The sequence below is a fragment of the Clarias gariepinus genome, chromosome 9 (genome assembly GCF_024256425.1).
Source record: "Clarias gariepinus isolate MV-2021 ecotype Netherlands chromosome 9, CGAR_prim_01v2, whole genome shotgun sequence".
Taxonomy (NCBI): Eukaryota; Metazoa; Chordata; class Actinopteri; order Siluriformes; family Clariidae; genus Clarias; species Clarias gariepinus.
In genome coordinates this window covers 31,865,899-31,889,028 of record NC_071108.1, presented here as the reverse complement: position 1 = coordinate 31,889,028, position 23,130 = coordinate 31,865,899, and the positions used below count along the sequence as shown (strand labels likewise).

The window sequence follows — 23,130 nt, the reverse complement described above, 5'->3', positions numbered from 1 at the left end:
TAGGAAGTGAAGTGAGGTGTGGTCATGTTCTCATTTATTTCAATATAAAACTGATATTGATGTTTTTGTATGTTAGTGTTTTTGTCCCAGATATGTGTGATTTAAACCAGATTATGTCATTCGTAATATTTTTTAAGTTATAAATAAATAAGAATTTTCCCCGTTTGTGTCTATTTGGGTTGAGTACTGAAACCCAGTGCCAATTTGGCCAAACCGGACCAGAGCGCAGATTTCGCTGCCTCACTTGAAAATGATTTCCTGACTGAGAAAATGCAAATGAAATACAAATCTAATTCATCTGTGTAGTAACACGAGGGTCCATGTCGTACATTCCAACTTAAAAGCACAACTCGAAAAATGAGACGCTACCTGTTGCCGTCAGAGCGAGTTTAATTACTCGCTAAGCTAAAAACGCTTACATTAAAACGCCTTAAACCTCAAAGTTTTTTTGTATTTCACAGCAAAAGATTCTAACGCCGCGACGTGCAACAAATGTCTTTTCAACATCTGCGTCACACGAAGTAAAATGTTTAAGGACACGTGATTATGGTCATAGGAGACGCAATTATGGTCGTATTGCTAAAATTTGAAGCTGGTTTGTAGCGTACAGTACCAAGAATACCAACTACAGTACTTTGATGTTCATAAAAGTATCTACTAACATTTATGTATACTTGTATAAGTATATTGTTTATTTAAAAAAAAAAACAGTAATCTTTGTGGATTTTTTTTTTTTAGGGACCGGTATCGTTTTAAAAGTACCGATTTGGCACCGGTATCATAATAAAAAAAACAAACACTACCTAACCCTAGTGTTTATGCACCGTAACCTGATGTAGTAATAAATATCAATATAAATTACCAGGGGTCACCTGATACGATATTAGATACCTACAGTAGGTATTGATTCAGTTTGTTTTTAAGATTGTAGAAATATTTTTTATATAATATTTATCTTTTTTTTTTTTTTATTAGATTTTTACAATTCGTAGCAACGACAGCAGATAATTTGCCACTACAGATAATTTGCCACACCCAGTACAGTATATTTCAATTTTACGGTATATTTCAATTTGTACAGTACATTTCTATTTGTACAGTACATTTCTATTTTTATGTACATCATATTTCTATTTTTATTTTAAGTTCTATTTTTCCTAGTTTTTTTTCCATCGTATTTCTTTTATTCATATTTATTTCTTATTGTAAACTTTAATTCTCTTTTAGGGTCACTGGCAGTCGTATAAGCATTTCACTACATTTCGTACTGTGTATGACTGTGTATGTGACAAATAAAATTTAAATTTGAATTTGAAATTTGAATTTGCTTTGGTTTAAACCACACGCTGTGCTGCCTGCCGATGTGTGAATATTTTATAGTGCACCACCTATAGGGTCATAGAGGAATAGCAACATTTTAGCAATTCTAACACAAACGCATAAACAACAAAATAATAATGGAAAAAAAAAATCTATTTTCGAGTCAACATGGTGATGTGTGACCTGCCATGCCAAAGAATCACGATACATCGCTGAATGAGCAAACGAGGGCTGTAGAGTTAATAAAAAAAATATTAAAACAGCCCTTCAATCTTGCCCATGTCAATTCATTCTTTAAAAAAAATCTTTTTATTTATTTATTTTCTTTTTTCCTTTTTTTGTTATTAATTTCCCCATTGTGTACATAGTCACGTAATTCTGCCTTGTCAGATCTACGACATGCAAGCCGCCTGGAGAACTCGTTCATTAGAAAAAAATTCTTTTTTTAACTCCCGATGAAACAGAAAGCAGTTTTCTCCTCCGAGCCTCGGCTCTAACGCTGGTCCAGCGAAGGTCTGAGTTATGATAAAACCCTTCTTGTACAATCTGTGCAGGCTGCAGCTACGCTTGGCATCACGCCCAGGCAGTTATTTTCAGTCATACTACAACACCAGGCTCCTATCTGGTTAAACGGTAAGCGACCCATATACCAAAAACGCATTCACAGGATGACCTTTAGAAAAGGAAAAAAAAAAAACCAAAACAAACGTTCATCCTTTCGTCAAGTGATGTCAGTCGCCGTGACATTAGCCAGCCGTTGCGCTCATCATGCGTGAGGAACAACACCGTTTTGCTAATGGTCCAGCAATCCCCCTAAAAAAAGTTTATTTCAGTCAAAGCGCTTGTAAAATGATTATAGCCATGGCTGAATCCATCGAATTGTATTACCATGGTAACGTGTCCCTTTAAGGGTGAAATTTGTTCAGCTGTACGAGCTGTATAAAGGGAAAGTCGGAGATTTGCAAAACAGTAAGACTGACGGCTCTCAGGGTAATAAACAAATAGCAGGTGCATTTTTAATGGTGCGCTTCAGACCTTGGACATGCTCTGTTGGTGCTCAGTATCAAAAGGGACCCAAATTTGGACTTGCTTGTACTCAGTGTGACAAAATGTTTCATCACTGCATCCCTTGTATACACAACACAAGTTATGACATAACAATTTACTGGAAAAAGTATTCGCTCGCCTGCCTTCACGTGCATATGAACTAGAGCAACATCCGATTCTTAATCCATAAGGTTTAATATAATGTTGGCTCCGCCCCCTTTGTAGCTATAACAGCTTCAACTCTTCTGGGAAGGCTTTCCACAAGGTTTGGGAGCGGGTGTGAAGTTTTGACTGTTCTTCCAGAACCGCATTTGTAAGGTCAAACACTGATGTGGGACGACCAGATCTGGCTCGCCCTCACCGCTCTAATTCATCACAAAGGTGTTATAGCTGCAAAGGGTGCAACATTATATTTAACTCCATGGATTAAGAAGTATATTTAATTTTACTTGCAGTCTTACTGTGTGCTGGGAGGCTGGAGGTTCAGTATAACAGGAGAAGTGTTAAAGTTAATATCAAGTCCAGTTTCATTATGGGAGGCTCAGGTACAAAACTGTTTGTGGGAATAACAGACCAAATGATATAAATACCAGGCTGGAGATTAGGGTTGTTACCCAGTGTGGCGTGACTACGGTGTGTGTATCGCAGTGAGAACCAGTACGTTGAATTCCAAAAAGAGTTTAAAGAAAGCAACACAAAGCTATCTAGAGCAGATTTACCGCCTTTATCACTTCTGTTTACATTATTCTTGATTGAAGATAATGGATTTAACGATGTAGGTAATGTAATCAGTAGCTGATTGTTAATTAAGAAAAAACAGGAAGTCACATTCATATTCATGTGAATTCTGTGGAGCCCCAACAGCGCGTATTGTTCGCTCTCAGCATTTCAATTTGTCTTTTAGTTCCATATCAAACCAAAATCCACAAGACCAGACAAGGCTCGCAGGCCTTCGGGTCACACAGAGTCAACTTAGATGTCAAATTTTTTTAAGCTACTTTCGTCGTCATATACTGATTTTAGTCTTGTAAGTAATATTTTATAAAGTCTAAAATCCCAAAAGTAAATGATTGTTGTAAAATGTATATTATTACATGTTTGCTGTGTGTGTTTGTATAGCAGGAACATATACAGTACAGCAGACGTATGTATATATGTAGCATTTTTATATATATATATATATATATATATATATATATATATATATATATACACATACAGCACAGCAAATAGTCTTCTGTATGGAGATGTTTATTTGACATTATTAGAAGAAGTCTTCAGTGCCAGGGATTTGTAACAGTCAAAAGTTGAAAAACATTTTGTGGATGTTGCAAAAAAAGAGTAAAATGAGTAAAAAGAGGGATGCACTGTTAGTATACAAACTAAATAGGCTTAATATTTTTTTTTTTAAAGCTGCCTACTCAATAAGAAGAATTTTTCAGTATTTATATAGCTCGACAAAAATAATTATTTTATCAATCATGCATTAAATCTAATTCCATGTTCTTATACTGTAAAAGTCATAGTCATTTTTCTTTCGACATACAGTATTGTTCAAAACCCAGTACCCCCTCTTTGATTTCAGTTTTTTTTTTTGTCAAATATTTTTAAAAAGGCAAATTTCAGTTTTAGGCAAATACATCATCTGACGAACAACATGATGTACTGTAACTTTGTCACTAAGCCAATACTTATTTAACAAAAATGAAGCCAAAAAGAAAAATACTAAGTATCCCCCCATGATTTAGTAGCCTGTAGATCCACCTTTAGCAGTAATAACTTGGAGTAATTTTTCTCCAATTTTTCGCTTACGCACAGCTCTGATACAGTTCCACCAAAGCATTTCAGTCGGGTTGAGGTCATCGTCCTGTTGTGCATGACTGAATTTTGACCAAGCTTACCTGTTGTACAGCTGGCCCCACAAATGACTTCTAGAATACTCTGGTACACAGAGGAATTCCTGGGCAACTCAATGCCTACAAGGTGTCCAGTTTATGTGGCTGCGAAAACGAGCTCGGATCATCAGCACTACACCGCTGGGTATGAGGTGTTTGTGCTGAAATGCTGTTTGGTTTTAGCCAAACATGGCGTTGGGCATTAAAGCTAAACAACTCCACTTTGGTCTCATCTGTTCATTGGATGTTGTTCTAGTCTTGTCTCTGGGTTTGTTTAGATCCAGTGTTTCGAATCTCAGTCGTGCATCTGTGTTTTTTTTTTTTAGACTGTTTTTCTCTTGGAAGCAACCCTTCCAAACAAACCAAACTTGTTTAGTCTTTTCCTAATTGTGCTTGAGGTGAGGCTTGTAGGGTCTAAGATCTAGCTTTTTTTTTTTTGTATTTCTGTGAGAATTTTATGATCTGACTTTGGGGTGAATGTGCTGTGGGGGGACATCCACTCCTGGGAAGATTGGCAGCAACAATTGCCACGACCATTGTCATCACACCAGCGGATTATCAGTTAATCATGGGCTGATGATTAGTAGCACCAGACTGCAAACCTAAGATTGCAGTTAACCAACATCAGTCACAGGCTTTGTTCAATATCGTCTTAGTCAATTAACACAGCAAATATCAGCTTATTCGGATGTACAGTCGATTAAATTAGTGCTTTACCAAGTCAAATGTATTAAACATAGTAAATCCAGCAGGAATTTTACATTTTATATTGGGTTTTGCTACAATACAATTTGTAAAACAGTTAACATTAAATATAATTAGATGAGCTGACTTTCAGTTGTATTACCAGTTTGGTTTTGAATGGAGTGAAACTTACATTTTTTTTTTTATATGATCAGCAGCAAGTGTATTAAACTTCACTTTCTTTCTCTCTCTCTCTCTCTCTCTCCCTCTCTCTCTCCTCTGCTTTACTTACTACTGACTTGATTGTAGAGTCAGAAAAATAAGGAGACATAAGGTAAGATGCGATTAAATGAACATGATTTATTGAGTGTTTACTAAAGCTTAATCTAGTGTAATCAGTATCCTAGCATCCTTTAAAAAAAAAAAAAAAAAAAGATTTAAAGAAGGTAAAAGCGTGTTTCACTTCTGCCATGAGAGCAAATAGGATTTCAGAGTTCAGCCCGAGCATCAGCTAGCTCAGGTGTGTAATAGATCACAGTGTAGCATTGTCAGTAACTGCAGCATCTCTCTCTCTAATTCATTCAGCTGCAGAGCAATCGACTGCACCGGTACAGGACGAGCGAGGACACAGGTTGTGGGCGAAAAAAAGGATTTTCCATCGTTTTACCAGCGAGAGGCTTTCGGGGGAGTTTAATTAACGATCGAAAGTCGTTGTAAGTCCTCATTTGCATTGCGGTATAATAAACACGGCAGTAAGTGACAGTTTGAAGATGAGCTCAGATTAGTCGCTGAGCGCACCAGATCACTGGGTCAGTTGCATAACAACAACGTACTGATGGAAATGTGTTTTGGAGTCAGCAGTCACTCAGTGTTCTTTTGTGATGTGTTGGAGAATAATATCTACAGAGCACTTGTACCAATAAGGACCTAATATCAATAATTGAATGCTGCCTGCTTCTGAATTAGATTTTTTAAAATAATAATTATTATTTTTTTATGTTGAAAGGTGCATGCATATTTAATCGTTTATCTTCAGCGAACACTTTTGTTCTGGTCTCTCCCAGAATCCGTGGGAGGTCGCAAAAGCAAATGAGGAATATTTTTTGAGAATATTCAATGAGAATAGTTTTCCCTTTGCCTGTTGAGTTATTGGACATGAGGAAAATATGATTTAAAAATTTACTTAACTTAAAAAAAGATAATACTGTGACATAATTCTGGAACATGATCATGCGGATTTCTTTGTAAGGATTAAAACTTGCTGTTGCTGGGAAATAATCAGGTAGAGTAATGTGACCCGACGTCTAAAATAAGTAAATCAAACATGAGTAACTGTTATCGTGCCAAGGTTGACCCTTTTATTTTTTTAACAATTTTATAATCTGAGGTGTTTGTCTTAATTAGATCACGAGTTCGATTCCCGGGTGATGCTGTAACTTCTCGCAGCGGAGGTCTAGAGAGAGCTGATTGGCCGGACTTTCTCGGAGGAGAGGGATGAGATGTACTTAGTGCTCCCACATTAACCATGGCTCTACAGCTAATCAGGGGTGTCTGTGAGCTCGCGCACGCAAAAGGAGCGGCTAGCGCTGTCCTCCGAGTGTGTTACTCCGCCCCAAATGGTGTGTGAGCGAGCACTTCAAAAAGATGCGGTCGGCGTCACGTGGTTCGGAGGAAACACGTGATAGTTTTTAGCCCTCCTAATTAAGTGGTAATAGTAGCCTAAATGTGGGAGGCCCCTAGTGACGGGGAGCAATTGGACATAACTAAATTAGGGGGAAAATCTTGAAAAAAAAAAAGGTTAATATTTCCTCCTTTTTGTTTTTTTAACCAGTGTTCAGTAACACTTCGTTAGGGCTGCAAAAAATAAAAAAAGGCAATTATTTAGACAAGTTGCGATTGCAATAAAACTGCCATATATAACTATTAAAATACCACTTTGTGTTTAAACATCTCTTTATTTATTTAGTCTAACAGCAAATAAAGGCAAAAATTCTCTTATTAAAAATGTTTTGCCAGTATTTATTTAGCACTTAAAAAAAAAAAAAAATTAAACACATACCTAAATAAATATTCAACGTATAATATTTTGCATAATGTTTCTCTGTAGCTCACATGTTTATGTCTACTAACTTTTACACAAGACAGCACACTTGCAGCTCAGTTTAGTTGTTTTTAATTAAAGACGAAAAGCCATATTTTCAACAGTGACTTGATTTCTTTTTCTTTAATTTTGTAGGTTTAAATTATTTGTGCTTCATGAATTTGTCTCGCGGTTACTAATTTGTTGGGATGGGCTGCTAAAATAATGCTGTAAAAATTAAATATAGACTTAGAAAAAATTATAGAAAAACATTGCGAAATGATAAATGTAAATATGTGATAATTTATATAAACCTGTACGCACATGAAACTGCTGAAATCTGAGCTGCAGTAATGTTATGTTAGTCGACACCTACTGACCAATCAGATTTAAAAATTCTGGTATATGGTAAATCTATGAAGCGAGCATCCAACTTGTTTCTGCTGATTTTTCCTCATAACATGGACAACCTGAGACCGTAAGCAGATAGATGAAGCCTCCGTGGGAGACAGAGTAAGATATCAAGAAGTGCGTTTAAAAGAGTAAGATTTAAACTACTGTAAAGTACAGAACATTATTACAACCAATAAGGCTTGTAATGACTTCACGAGGAAAACTCTTTAATGAGACATCAGCCATTGTCAATCAGTGATAAAAATACTACAATTTTCTTTTTTTTTTCTCAACGCTCTGCAGTTCCTTGTCAATTTTTTTTCTTCCTTGATTTAAGTCTCGGGTCCCGTGTGCCGCATTAACACCAGAAATAATAACTGTTAATTCTTCATTGGTCTAACATTTACCACAGCAGAGCACTTTGTCAGATGTATCTAGGTAGTAATGTTGCATCTAGGATTAGGGATATGTTATTTAATTATTTTTTTGAAAAGCTGCGATGAACTTTAGTAAATATTCATTTTGCTGTTCCAGTTGAGATTACTTTATTTGAGAAACGTTTAGCAGAGGAGGTTCATCAAACAGCTAATGAGTGGATCAGTCAGAGTGCCTTTCCTCTGGTTTAAACGATGCACACACATACAATATACCGAACTTGAGACATTTTATACATTCACTTACACACTGAAAATGTTATATAATTATAAATGGCATATTATTGTAAATATTGGTATCTGGTGCACTGCAGTGTCTATTTCTTGTACGATACACATGAGTTACTTTAGTGATTTGTTCGCATCGACGGATGTTCGTAGAGCCGCGGTCCGTTCGTATCCGGGGAAATATGTACCTCGGATGCTCATAAGTCGGGGACTTACTGTATATGTTTAGACTCAATAATAAAATCATATAAGATGGAAATATTTCATGTTCTGAGGTTCATTGATTGTGTCACAAGTAGTGTAAATAGTCACATTCTGTGTTTAAGATTTTTGTGTGAGGTGTGGTTTAAAAAAACAAAAACAAATGGACAATATATATTTTTTTATTTAGCAAAACAGTAAAACCCTCCGATTGCGATTAACGCGGTTTGCGAGTGTTCCGCAAGACAAGCAAAGATTTTCAATAAATTTTGACTTTAAAAACAAATAAGTCCTGGTTTATGAGTACTGAGTATCATGTATCACGCACGCTTCTTGTTTTGACGCTGAACATCACATGATCACAACTGAGCCAATGTTTTTTTTCTCTCTCTTGCACTGTGGAATTGTGGGTAATTGTCTTTCCTGCTGGGTCTTAGTGCGCGTCTCTCAACATTCATGCACGTGTGTACTGTTTACTACAACCCTGTGACCTTGTGTGTGTGCGTGTGTAAAAAAACATTTTTTTTTTGTGTTTGTAAGCGTGTGTACTGATTACTATAACACACGTGTGCGCGCACGTGTGTAAAGTGAAAGAAAGTTTCATTAGAAAGGTTGTTTCAGCCTATCCGTTGTGTTTGCACGCGTAATTTTACACCGTGCCCCTTCACACACACACACACACACACACACACACACACACACACACACCCCTTTACCCCCCCCCCCCCCCCCCTTTTTAAGTTAAAGTGCAGGTTAATTTATTTTATTTTTACTTATATTTTGATTCATTATTTTTATGTATTTATTTTTTGTATTCCATAATTTTTTATGTGAAAGTGAACAACAGAATGTGAACAACAAAATAGACGACATGGGGAAATCCATATTGTGCTGGTTTAGACAATATTCCCAGAGAACAGTGTAAAAAACTAAATATGCTGGATATGATCCTTATGTTATGGGGAGGACATGTCTGTTATTGAGGCTGTAGATATAAGTAACTCCTTTGTCCTTATGTGCGCAAAAAAAAAATATATATATACAATATATTTTTACTTATATTTTGTATTCATTATTTTTATGTATTTATTTTTTGTATTCCATAATTTTTTATGGGGGAAAAAATTTGGTTTACGAGTGTATTGGAATACAATTCCAATTGAGTTTTGGAATACAAGGTTCCACTGTATATGACTTAATATATACTTTTTTTGTTTTTTTAAGGGTCAGTTTTAAACAATTTTGATAAATGTACAAATGTTTAATGGCCTGAATTTCTTTGAAAATATACCTCAGTGATTGCAGACACTTTTCACAAATACTCAAAACAAGTATCTTGTTTCCCATTTTGAGTTTATTTGAGCTTCAGTATCGCCATCTACTGGATTGGAGTGTGGTGCAAGGGAAAAAAAGCGACAAAAAATGAAATTTAAACAATTAACAATACACGTACATCATCATAATGTTTATTCAATGCTTTTTTTGTTGTTCTTTACAACCTGAAAAATTAATTAAATAGAGTCAGGCTGACTGACCTTGCAAACCTGAACTTGATAGCCTTTTGATATAACCATGACTGTGTGGAATATAACATCTGTAAACTGTTAAACTTGGTGAAGATTACAGTGTATATTTTGATGTCAGTATAAAGGCTATGATTGTAGGTTATTGTACCGAAGACATGGCAGGTTTTTTTTTTTGCTTAATTGTTTCCCCTGAGTGGCTCAGGGGAACGAAAAAAAAACTATGAATAAAGTGAATAAAGTTAAACCACTAAGAAACTGAGACCGTTTTGACTCATTAGGCTGCTTGTAAACATTTTTTTTCTTTTAAAAACACAGAAAAATTGCTGTCCAGAGGACTTTCCAAGCTCGATTGAAGTGCATGCTGTAATCCTGACGACACGCTTACCAGACCTAGCCAGGACTGGCTAATTGGATTGGGTAAGTCGAGTTTTCTTGTTATCCAGATTGGCTTTATCATCATCAGTAATGCAACTGAAGATTGCATTACTCTCTACACATAGTAAAATAATTATTTATTTATTTATTTATTTATTTATTTTTTTTGTACTGCAAACTAATGTGCACTCGCTAACAAGAAAACTTTTTCCCTGCCAGCAGTTTGTCTTCCATGCTTGCATTTTTTGCTTGGCTGCCTAACTCGTAATCCTGACTGCTCAGGAGGTAAAACTTTCCAGACATCACCTGGAGCTTTTTTTAAAATTCGATGTGACAAAAAAAAAAAAAAGAGCTGCCACTTTTTATAGGATTACATAAAAACCTGAGCTGGTTGTTGAGATGGGAGGGGAGCTTTGGCTTGAACGAGGTTCGGTGTGTTAAAGCACACGAGCACCAGGCTTAATACATGATATGTGATCGAAAACAGTGTTAACAAGCTTAGACAAGTTCAGAGAAAATGCTTAAACATTCAAGAAGTCAGGCTACAGGCTGGTTTTAAAGAGGAGTATTCTGCATGGCTTAAAAAAAAAAAAAGGAAAAAGAAAGTCTCGCCTCAAGCGGTTGAGTATCAGCGACAAGTTCATGGTGTTCCCGATCGATAATCTTGAACTTTATATGATGTTTTTGGTTCCTATCGCTCAGCTCGAGCTCAAACCTCGTCGCATGGAAATGTCAAGTGCGCTTAGTCATATCTCGGCATAATTACGGCATCGTGCCTTACCCACGGCAGACAACACGAGAAAAAGTACAAAGAAAGAAGATAAAACGGAGAGAAAGAGCTAAACAGGGAAGGCCTCCACTGCAATAATTGCTCGCAGATTATATAATGGTTTCGAGGAGGAACGGAATAGACATACATTTTCCCCGACTCGTAAAGCTGGCGGCTCTCTGCGCCGCATGCCGAGTAACATGATTGGGTACTTCGTGTCACTTCCTGTGTTAGGTTTAGCTTTTCCCTGAAAATAAATAAAAACTTTTTTTGCAAATGTAGGTTGTTTGCAAGCACGTGACCGTTATGACGCACAGCATGCCTCTGGAGAGCAGGAAGTGAACAACAGAATGGACGACATGGGGAAATCCATATTGTGCTGGTTTAGACGATATTCCCAGAGAACCGTGTAAAAAAACTAAATATGCTGGATATGATCCTTATGTTATGGGGAGGACATGTCTGTTATTGAGGCTGTAGATATAAGTAACTCCTTTGTCCTTATGTGCGAAAAATAAATAAATATATATATATATTTTTTATGTTGCCGTTGGTTATTGTTCCTACGTATTGTTGTTCAAGGGTACAGAGTGCAACTAAGCAAAAAAAAGGAACTAAAACAAAAATAAATACAAAATAAAGCTAGCTGTACATTTTCGAACTCCTCGCTCATGAAGTCACGTTCGGGGTGGCGTAATACACTCTGATAGACAGCGCTTGCCTAAGCTCACAGACGCCTGTGAGTGGCTGTAGAGCCGTGATTGATGTCAGAGCGCTATGAGGCGCCGTGAGAGCTCAGACAATCAGCTCTCTCTAGGCCCTTAGCTGTGGGAGTTTCCGTACTGTATATTTTGACGCACACCATATTATACGAAGGTTCTTCACAGCATTTTTGAAAATCCCTGCCCTCCTTATGACCACCTGTGGTATAATCTATAAAAGCTCCTAGTGGATTTTCTGCTTGACACACAAAAAAGTGTCTTTTGAGAGCTTGTGTCAGTGCTTCTAACATAGAAAAATCACTTCCTGACTTCCCCGGTGGGAGTCCATGCCAGACGTTGACAGAATGTGCAAACCACTTGTTGATCCACAATTGATTTTGTTTTATTTTTTTTTTTAAGTTCTTTCATGTTCTTTTCATTTCAAAAACATCATGCATAACCTTCATCCTGGGATATTTGGGAAAAAATCTAAAAGCCAAGAACACTGAATCCAAGGCTTGAGAGAATGAAGCCCAGACGTTAGTTAGTTGAAGAAGAGAGAGAAAAAAAAATCACTTTGTTTTTTTCCCGCGATCTTCAGTTGTTGAGTCCATACAGCTTCAGGTTCTCGTTTTTGGCTGACAGGAGCGGAATCCTGTTTCATTTTCTGCAGTTTTAACCCGTCCTCCTAAAGGGTTTTTTTTCTCAGAGGTGCTTTTCTGAGGTCATTTCTTTCTTTTACTGTATGTGAACATGATTAAGTGTACACGTTTCAGGGATACTGCAGGACGTAGCTCTGCACGTCGCACCAAGACAGAATAAACGCAAGAGGATGGTGAGACATGTGACCGCACCTGGGAGTGCAGCGTTCCGTGTTGGTGGTACTTTAATGACGTTTTTGATACATCAGGTGAAATCTGGTGTGTAGAATAGGAATTTATAACAGGTTACAGGATGAGCGTCCCTGTACAACGTTTTACATAGCGCAGATGGAAGTCGTGAGAGAGAGAGAGAGAGAGAGAGCAATGAGCCTGAAGTTATAAATGTATCTTTGTGGGAGTGCAGCTGTGTACATTCTGGCACACAGATTCTAACGGGAAACATACAGCAGTAGGTAAACATTTAGGATGCGGCCACATCCTAAATGGACACATTTTACCTCATAAAGCTTGCAGTTTGACCAACAAGAGGTGCCTTTTACATTTCTTGAATGGAAAGTGGTGATGAAGGTCCAAATACTGAACAGCGCTGGCAAAGTCACTCCTCTTCTTTTACTGGTTGCTTAGAAAAAAAGCAAACAAAGTACCCTGTTTTTTAATAATAATAAAAAAGTTTTCATCAACCTGCATGATTTAATCGAACGAAAGATAAAGGGAAAATAAAGGACAGCGCTATCCGCCCTCTTCCACATACATAAGCTCACAGATTAAACATGATTAACTTGTGTTTCTGTGATTGACAGGAGGGAAAGAGTCACAGCATGTGTCTGTATATCCCTACACTATGAAGTGAACACTTTGCTGTAGTGCTGTTTGAGCTCTTGGGTTCCCTCTCTGCTTTGTTGACAAAAATTTTGGCACCTCCGCATAGATAGTTTGTTCCTCCAGCAGGATTGTTGATTAGATAGTGGATTAGACCCACATATAGTTATGCAATACTTTTTTTTATTTTAATACCTTATTATTGATTCAGTACAAACTAGTTTTTGATTTTCAAACATACAAAAAATTTCGATGGTTAATAAATTTGTATACACAAAATTAAAATAACTATGTATGTAGCAACATATTATGAAAGAAAAAAGGAAGAACTTTTTTTTTAAAGGATTTGCATGCAATAAAGTAGCAGGCGCAACAGACAACGTCCTCAGAAGAACGTAGTATACAAGTGTATACAGTAGAACCTTGAATTATGAGCATAATTTGTTTTGGAAACAGGCTTGTGTTTCAAAACACGATTTAATTAACACGAAATATTAAGTAAAAATAAAACAAATTAACCTGCACTTTACCTTTGAAAAGAATCGCGACAGGGCAGTGTTTCTGTGTAGAGCAGAGAGAAAGAGTGTGTGTGTATCTGTGTGTGTCTGTGAAGGTAAAAGTTGGATGGGTCTGTGTGTGTGTGCACAAAGAGTAGCCTTGAGCAGAGAGAGAAAATGGATCTTTAACCTCTAATGAGACTTGCTTTACACGCGTGCTGTACACATACGCATACAGACACAAAATAAAATGTTTTACACACACACGTGGTGATAGTGTTGTAGTAAACAGTACACGCGTGCACGGATGTTGATTATACCAGTAAGAGACGTGCACTAAGAACCAGCAGGGGAGACGATTACACACAATTCGCAGCGCAAGAGAGACGTGACGTTCGGCGTCAAAACAAGAAACGCATGCGTGATACATGATACTCGGTGCTCGTAAACCAAGACATGTTAATTTTTAACAAGTCAAAATTTATTAAACATCTTTGCTCGTCTTGCGAAACTTTTGCAAACCGTGGTTTCACTGTACACTTCACAAAAATTCGAAAAAAAAAAACTTGATGTGTTTCAATACTCACTTTGCTTCCCTCTCAAGTATTTTTTTTTCTTCAAATATCTTCAATGTACAGACACACCGGCTTTACAGTTACATACGGCGTACGATGATACAAATATTTAAAGATTTTTAAATAGAAAAAAGACCTGTTATGCCAAAATCTGTTGTTTGCCTTTCCTCATATTAATCAGGGCTTAAACAAGCTAAACAAATAAAATTTTCTCCATTATCCTGACCTCTAGTACCAAGAGACATTTTCCTGTCTCTTAGTGCTCAGTTCAGGTCAGTGATGCACAACTCCGCTCAGCTCTGCTTAGCTCTACCATTCTCCAAACAATACAGCACAGTACATGAGGCCGTGCCTTCCATATATATAAGCGTATATATTTTTTCAGCTCATTTTGTTCAGCAGAAACATGAACGTGGAAAAAGCGTGATGTGTGGGTTGGAAATGCTTTCTGATTGGCTAGAAAAATGCACAGTGTTCAGAGGTGGTCCATTTTTAAAGACACTGAAACAGGGTGTTTGGGAAAAGCAGTAAAACAGAAAAACCAAGCAGCCAGAATGCAAGTTATCTATTTCAACTGGAACATTTTGGAGAGATCTTAGTTTAAAAACAACACAAAAAAAGCGTGTAATATGTGATCTTCAGTCTTACTGTTTCACGCACGTAATGTGCACACACTTTAAATTACAGAATGAAAAGCATTCTGATTAAGTCATGAACAGTCCGGCTGTTGTTTCCCCTCCTGCTTCCTGCTCCTCCTGTTCTTACTTTAAACACGCGGCGTCTCGTTCGCTCGGCAACACAAGGGTGTCGCTTTTATCTCTCAATGTTTTCATCTGCCAGCTCCGGGTCATATGGGCCTTTTTCTAACCTAGTTATCTGAATTATCACTGGAACACTTGCACGCACACACACACACACACTCAGATGCACGCACACGCATTGTGACCTCGTACAACTCAAGTTCTAAGTCATACGGCTCTTTGCTCTCGCTGTAGGGCGTGGAGAGCGCTGTCCTCATTTTCACAAGGCTCGAAAATTCAATCCAGTGTTTTTTCAGATTTTTTTTTTCTCCCCAGGAGGAGAAAACACATTTGTTGATTTTCATCAATGTAATCCCTTTTCTGTTCTGTTTAACCTTTAACTGAGGCCACCGTCTAAAAATTTATTTTATTGATTGATTTTATTTTTATTTTAAGCGTAATGCCACATGTCCACGTGTGTGATGATAAATGGTTCCTGCAGCTGGTTTCTGCAGTGTGTGTGTGTGTGTGTGTATATCTGTGTGTCTGTGTATGCTCAGCTCTCACCTTCACTTCCCTCAGTGCTCAGACCTAGACTTAAAATAAAACTGAAGTATGTATTATTAGCTAAAACCCTGTGAGCGTGATGGCAGGTTTGTCACAGTTGTTTTAAAGAGCGCCAATTAAAGCAATAAAGATGCAATTACACAATTACACCGATTTGTAGTTGATGAAAGATTTATTTAGCCATATATATATATATATGTCTAATACAGGTAGTTAAAAATAGATCTGTGCCTACTGATGATGAACTGAGTTACCATGGCAACAGCCCTCAGTTGTAGTAAAATATATTTATTCATTACTTTACTTTGTAAGACGCTTTGTAAGTTTTCCCCATGTGGACAAAATTAAACAGTGACATTGAATGCTAGCAGAAAAACAAAACAAAACTGCAGACATGATGGTTGAATCACGCATGGTGGGCGGGGCTCTGTGCGGAGCTGTGGTATGATGTATATTACCGCTTCCGCCCTGAGACCACACCTAAGCCACTTTTCCATCAGGTGCTAGTTCATGTCTGGTGCTAATGCCGGTTCAATGGAGAACCTCCTACTACTGTAAGAACTGGTTTTGTTATAGAATCACATCCTTACTTTACTGTACAACATATGGTCACATGTACGTCTATACTTTCCCAGCAATGCTAGCGGAGAAACAATGGTAAAAACAAAATGCTAACGCCAAGCACATCAACAACCGCCAACTTCAACATGGCTTTGTTGTGAGCGGTTGGTTGCAATAGCTGTAGTATATTTTTAAGGTTATTGTAAATTTTTTAGACCATGTAACATTTGCAAGTTTACTTACATTGTTTTAAAAGTGTAAATCGATTGTAATTGGGAAACCGGTCCAACGATTGAATCAATTAAACCGGCAAACTAAACATCGATTGAATTGCATAATCCATTAAATCGCATTGTGTGAACCACAGAGAAGTACGATGTAAAACAAACATAATTGGCTGTCTGTTTTTAAACAGCTGTTAACCAGTAGCATTTCCAGCTGAGACACCTTACACCTCCGCTACAATAAAAACTAAATGTTGTGCTCAAAGTGAGGTCCGTCCAGAGAGGAGAAAATGTGGCTGTATGTCCAATATAAAAGCCTGTCTGGCCCTGAAAACCTCATCAATTCACACCCTAATGTTATTATATACTTCCGTCAAACAACATTAAGCTCCCTATTGTCATTTCTTTAGATAAATAAGTGTGTAAGGTATGAGCGTGCGTCCACATTTACATATTTATAAAAACGTAAGTCATCCGTAGAAAAAACTTGCATTATTTTTGGCGGTGCTCTGAGGCAGGCATATAAAAGTGAAAGATGGAAGATGTGAAAGCCTTACATTACTACATCAAGAAAGGGGGGTAGAAAAAAAGAATTTGCGATCAGGGAAAAATAAATTATTTCTATTTATTATATATATATATATATATATATATATTTTTTTTTTTTTTTTTTTTTCCTCCACATTCTCTATTTGACTTTAAGGCAGCTGCAGCACGGTGGAGCAGCAGGTAGTGTTGATGTCTCATAGCTGCAGGGTCTGCAGTTCAATCCTGAGCTTGGGTTTCTGTTTGTGGAGTTTCACACGTCCTCACTGGGCCACGGATCGTTTGTTACCAGCCCGAAGCAGTTTCTTTTTTATTTTTTTATTTTTTTTTTTAACCTTTTTCCCTGAGCATCAGGCTACACAGGGGAGAGTTAAAGGACTGCTGGTCAACATGAGATAGAAGTAAAGTAAAGCTGTTTTGAGAGATTTTTTTTATTTATTTATTTTTTTGAACAGCTCTGTTCCAGGTAGAGAAGAACGGAAAAAAAAAAAAAAAAAAACAGAAGGAAACTTTATTTTTGTCAAATATACAGTACATTACAGCACTCTGAAATTCTTTTTCCCTGCACATTTCAAGCTTGTTAGGAAATCGAAGTCGGAGTTCAGGAGCAGCGCCTCTGGAGCATAAAGGGTTAAGGGCGTTGCTCGAGGCCCCGAAAGCGGCAGCCTGGTGCTGCTGGGGCTTAAACCCCTGACCTTCTGCTCAGTAACCCAGAGTCCACCAAGGCTTGTTCTAATTAGTGTTTGAGGGAAGATGGAGATTTCAGAGGGAAATGAACTCTATTCTCTTTCTCTCTCCCTCTCTCTCTCTCTCTCTCTCTCTCTCTCTTACACACTCTTCAGCCATCTTTTCAGCACACCAGGGATTATTTGGGAGGAGAATAACACACAGGAAGCCAGACAATCTGTTGACCCATGTTTGAGGCTAATTAGCTGCTGCCGCTGCAAAGCGATACCCTTAGGTGGATACAGTGTCAGGACCTGTGTGCAAACCTCGTCAAATGTATCGATATCGTGTATTTGAAATATTAAAAGTGTTGCTCTGTAACAATCTGTAAATCTTAGCAGCTGTGAAATAACAATAAGAGAAGAATTAAAATCAGAAGACAGAAGAAAACGGAAGAAAAGATAATGTAGTGCTTAAAAAAAAAACAAAAAAAACAAAACTGAGGACATTGTCCAACCATTTTTCACGCTTTGTCCTGGAAGCGATATATAATAAATTATTCAAGTAGGAATATCTACAAAACATTCTGCAGTTGTGTTTTTTTGTGCTTTTTTTTCCAAGGCTTTTAAATAATATACACGTTTTCAACCACACTGCGATATGTACAGTATTCCACACAGCGTTACCTGTTCGTAAGCATCCCTATGAGTTACCTTACCGCATGTTTAGATTTTGTGCCTTGCAACTGTTATGAAAAATTTATTTAAAAACTAATTTGAACCCGTATGTTACCTGCATCACAAAACTAATCCCGTGAGACAACCTGAACAGCGCTAGTCCATACAGGCATGGAAGAAAGGTTTCTTCTCAGAATTTAAAGTTTGATGGATTGTTTATATTTCTGTTGTGACAAGGACTGAAAATAGTGTTAGCAGTAAGGTCATAGTACATTGTTTTATTTTTGTTTTTTTTTCACATTAATACACATATTCACAAAAGGTTTATCCAGGAAAAAACCCTGCTGAGCCAAGAGCAGAACATTGTACAGATTAGGGGTTTCATCCGTCTGCTGCGGCTCCCTGTGGTTTTAAAAAAATAAATAATGAGTATTTAATTAAAATGTATTTTATTTTGTTAGTTTTTTTAAATATAATTCTAAATTTAAAGATTATGGTAATCTTGTAACATTAAAATAAACGTATTTAATTTTTTTGGCGCTCAAAATGTGCATCACAACCGCCGATGTGTGACACCCGCCGGCACGCGATTTATTATTTATTTATTTAACTTTTCGAGCCCCGAGCTGCGTTCCATGTCGAAGTGCACTTTACAGGGTGCTCCCTACACCCTGCTCCCATCACTTCCTTCATATTATTTATAATGATTAATTAAAGATGTACCAAGATTTATAATTTTTTTTACAGATTACAAAACTATGTAATATTAAAGATTTCTTGATTTAATTAAAGTTTAAATTAGTGTGTAATATTAATATGATGTCATCATCGATAATAATGATATTATTTATAATAAATGTATTAATCTTTTTCAAGCCCCTTTTTTTTTGGTTGACTGCACACTTCAGTACAAGAGATGGTTTGCTGCAGGTAGATAATTTAAGTTCGGTTTTACAAAGAGGACTCAAGTAGACGTTGAGTATTTTATTTAAGGCCTTGTTCACGCAGGCGTTAAGTTTTTGGATAAATGAACATGCCCAAACGTCCTACACGTTTATGTTGCGTTTTGTAGTGGCGCTTGATTGACTTTGTCTGTCTAACGTCAGCCCAAATTGTAGTTTGTGTGTTAACCTGTGGGGGCAGTGTCGGGAAGTTTTTTTTGTGGTTTATGAAGAAATGTTCATAAAGTTTTTTCAACAATTAATTTTTTTTTATTTTGCCCTTTTCCGCATTTCCCTATGTATAGCATGTAGGATCATGGGATATATCCGGTCCTCCGAAGCGTAAAATGAACGTGAAGAAAATGAACTAGAAGCCGTTTCCTCGCGTTCGTTGGGTTTTGAACGCCAAGAAAAAGCTGCATGCAACGTTTTTAATGCCGTATAAACGTGCAGCCAGACAAACGCACGTCGCCAAAGTCTGTGTGAACACTCTCATTGACTCTTATGTGTAGAAAACACTCGCCGCTTGATCCGCTTACCGGATGCTACGAACGCAAAAAAAAAAAAATAACGTTTTATTTTAACGCCCGTTATGGCGTCATGGTTTAGCTACTGATTTGTCGCCTGGCCATCCTCATAATTCACCAAGAAAGCCAAAATGATCCCAAACACACAGATCTTAAAGATTTGTGTGAAATATAATACACTAATTTGCTACAGTAGCAAACCGGCTTATGAAAATGCGTCCGTATTAGAGCAATACAATCGAATATGTGATTTAATCTGTTGTTGGTAAGTTCATTAATTAAATCGAAGGGACAGCTTTTGATTGATTGAGAATTTATTTACATTATAAATTATTAAATAGCCAAAATGTAATAATTATTCTTTACATTATACCACAGCTTTTGGGAGAAAAAAAATGCTCCCATCTTTTGCACATACAGTGCAGTAGGATGTGTTCCATTCCACAGTGTACCCCAAAGGGTATCTCCCTACTTTTCTGCTTTTCTCGAACAAATTCCACCAAATTTTTGTTACCCATTCGGAACCCACGTCACGAGCGCAGACGCCACTGACTCAGAGTGTTACCGCGGTAACATAAGCAGTTTGGAATTCTGCCGCTGCTGCTGTGGAAATTTCACACCACAGATGTTAAATATTTAATGAACATTTAATAAAACAAAACTTATTTTCTATGTTTTATTTCTTATTTTATTCCATTTTTATTTTCTATTAATAATCTTTTTATTTTTATGCTCACAGGTGGTCGTTTAAGCATTTCACTGCATATCGTACTGTGCATGTGACAAATAAAATGTAAAATTAAAACCGATATTATTGTAAAATGTGATCTAATTTAAATGTGTACATCTCGTAAATAAATAAATTCATTTACAAGATGTATGGAGAGGGTATTAATGAGTTTTTTTTTTTTTTACATTTTTATTTTAGTAGCCTATAAAATAGTAAGGATTTATGGATTAAGTTAAATTTAAATGTGTGTCCTATGACTATTATTTCGTCTTCTATAATAATTATAATAATCCCTTTTTGAGCTGAATTTTTTTCTCGTGCTCCAGGGAGGCGCAATGATTGATGGAACATTTTTCATGTTGACGAAGTGAAGACCCGTTGTTATTAGCGGCTGGTACAGGGTTATGTCTTAGTGGTTAGGTTATTTGACTACTGATTAAAGGGTCACAGGTTAAAAACCCCTGCACCAGCAAGTTGTCACTGGTTTAGCCCTTGAGCAAGACACTTAACCCTCAACTCAACTGCTCATATGTAGAATAAATAAACAAATGAATAAATAAATAATAATATTAAATGTAAGTCTCTGATGATGGATGAGGGGCGTCTGCCAAATGGCATAAATGTAGCAGAAGCTCAGCCAGAGCTTAAAAATTATGATTGCTTTATATGAGACATGACATTTAAACAATCAGCAGTACAAGCTATACAGCATTTCAGTGTTTAATAAATACTTTTTATAGCCTGTAATGCTTTAAAGCCTGTAAGAAATACAGTTGCCTAATACAAATCAGACTTTAAACACTAGTGCTACTGAATCAAATTGAATCGAACATCGCAGGTCGCCAAACATTAAGTTGAATTAAATTGGCTGTGATTCACAGCTCTGGTGCCTGGAGAAAAAAAATAATTAAACCCCTGTAGCGTCTCGTGCTCCGGGATAAAGTGGAGGTTGCGTTTTCAAAGCACTTGATTACATTAAATCTTTTGCACCTCATGTACAGTAATATACAGTAATGTGTCGTTCTCCTTCATAAAGTAGTGCTTTAAATTTATTGTTCAGCACACAGACCTGTTAAAATCAACAGCCTCGGAATTAAAGATGCGATCTGTTAGACTCATAATCATAAACACTATCCAGACCCAGTCCCTTTGGAGAGGACGTCTTAGTAGGATGCCTTCTAAACATTATAGGACTAGGATTTATGATGTAGGAGTACTGTAACATTCAAGCATTTAATTACATCAGTTACATAGGTTGATAAAAAAAAAAAACATGTATTTATTTCCCATTTTAATAGTCAAGTCAACGCAAGTTTATTTTTTAAAGCACTTTTAACACAACACAGTTGACCAATATGCTGTAGAATGCTAAAAGACTTAGGAGCAGACTTATACACAGACCATAAAAACAGACAATAATAAAATAAAATGAAATTCAATTTAAATCCAAATAAAACAACAATAAAAAAGTCCCCACCTTATTGCATATAATCAGCAAATTAATCAGTAAAACAAATAAAAAAAAATGCATGGAGAATAATACCTTTTTATAAGAGTATAAAAAGGTCCTAAGGTAAGATTTAAAAAGAGGAAGAGTTGGTGTGAACCTCTGCAGTACATCAGACAGTCACTGGCTCTTCCTAAATCTTACCTCAGGACCTTTTTATAGACCTTCAACATAGATCGAGGAACTGAAAGTTAAAGCTAATCGTGCTGGACTAATTTAGCACCGCCATATACAGTATCTCACAAAAGTAAGTACACCCCTCACATTTTTGTAAATATTTTATCTTTTCAAGGGACAACGCTAAAGATATGAAACTCTGATAGAATGTAAATAAGTGTACAGCTTGTATAATGGTGTAAAGTTGATGTCCCCTCAAAATATCTCAACACACAGCCATTAATGTCTGAACTGCTGGCAACAAAATGTTCAAACTGTGCCCAGTGTTAATATTTTGTCTGGCCACCATTATTTTCCAGCACTGCCTTAACTCTCTTGGGCATGGAGTTCACTAGAGCTTCACAGGTTGCCACGGAAATCCTCTTCCACTTCTCCTTGATCATGTCACGAAGCTAGTGGGTGTTAGATACTTGGGCTTCTCTACCTTCCGTTTGAGGATGCCCCACAGATGCTCAATGGGGTTTAGGTCTGGAGACATGCTTTGCCTCACATTTGTCTTTGTACTCCTCACCTGTTCGCCGCCACACACGCTTGACACTATCTTAACCAAATAAGTTTATCTTGGTCTCATCAGACCACAGGATGTGGTTCCAGTATTCCATGTCCTAAGTCTGCTTGTCTTCAGCAAACTGTTTGCGGACTTTCTTGTCTTGTCTTTCTTTTTCTTCTTTCAGACCAATTTGATGCGGTGTATGGTTTGAACACTTGACAGGCTGGCTCCCCATCCCTTCAACCTCTGCAGCAATGCTGGCAGCACTCACGCGTCTATTTTCAAACGCCAACCTCTGGACATGACACTGAGCACGTGCACTCAAGTTCTTTGGTCTACCACGGCGGGGCGTGTTCTGCGTGGAACCTGTCCTTTTAAACCACTGTATGGTCTTAGCCACCGTGTTGCAGCTCAGTTTCAAGGTGTTAGCAATCGTCTTATAGCCTAGGCCATCTTTGTGTAGAGCAATAATAATTTTTTTCAGATCCTTAGAGAATTCTTTGCCATGAGGTGCCATGTTAAACGTCTAGTGACCAGTATGAGTGCGAGAGCGATAACACCAAATTTAACA

The 23,130-nt window shown here is 37.1% G+C and overlaps 1 protein-coding gene across 5 annotated transcripts in view; it reads left to right on the top strand.

Moving 5' to 3' along the window:
• Nucleotides 1–23,130, top strand: part of gpat2 (glycerol-3-phosphate acyltransferase 2, mitochondrial) — a 217,079-nt gene that overhangs the window by 10,229 nt on the left and 183,720 nt on the right. For 4 of the 5 annotated variants that reach the window (XM_053503537.1, XM_053503533.1, XM_053503536.1 and 1 more), the window contains exon 2: nucleotides 10,124–10,225. The gene's annotated coding sequence lies outside the window, so the exon portion shown is untranslated. Of the gene's footprint in view, nucleotides 1–1,874; nucleotides 1,954–10,123; nucleotides 10,226–23,130 lie in introns of all 5 variants that reach the window. The other variant, XM_053503534.1, reaches the window with a different exon arrangement.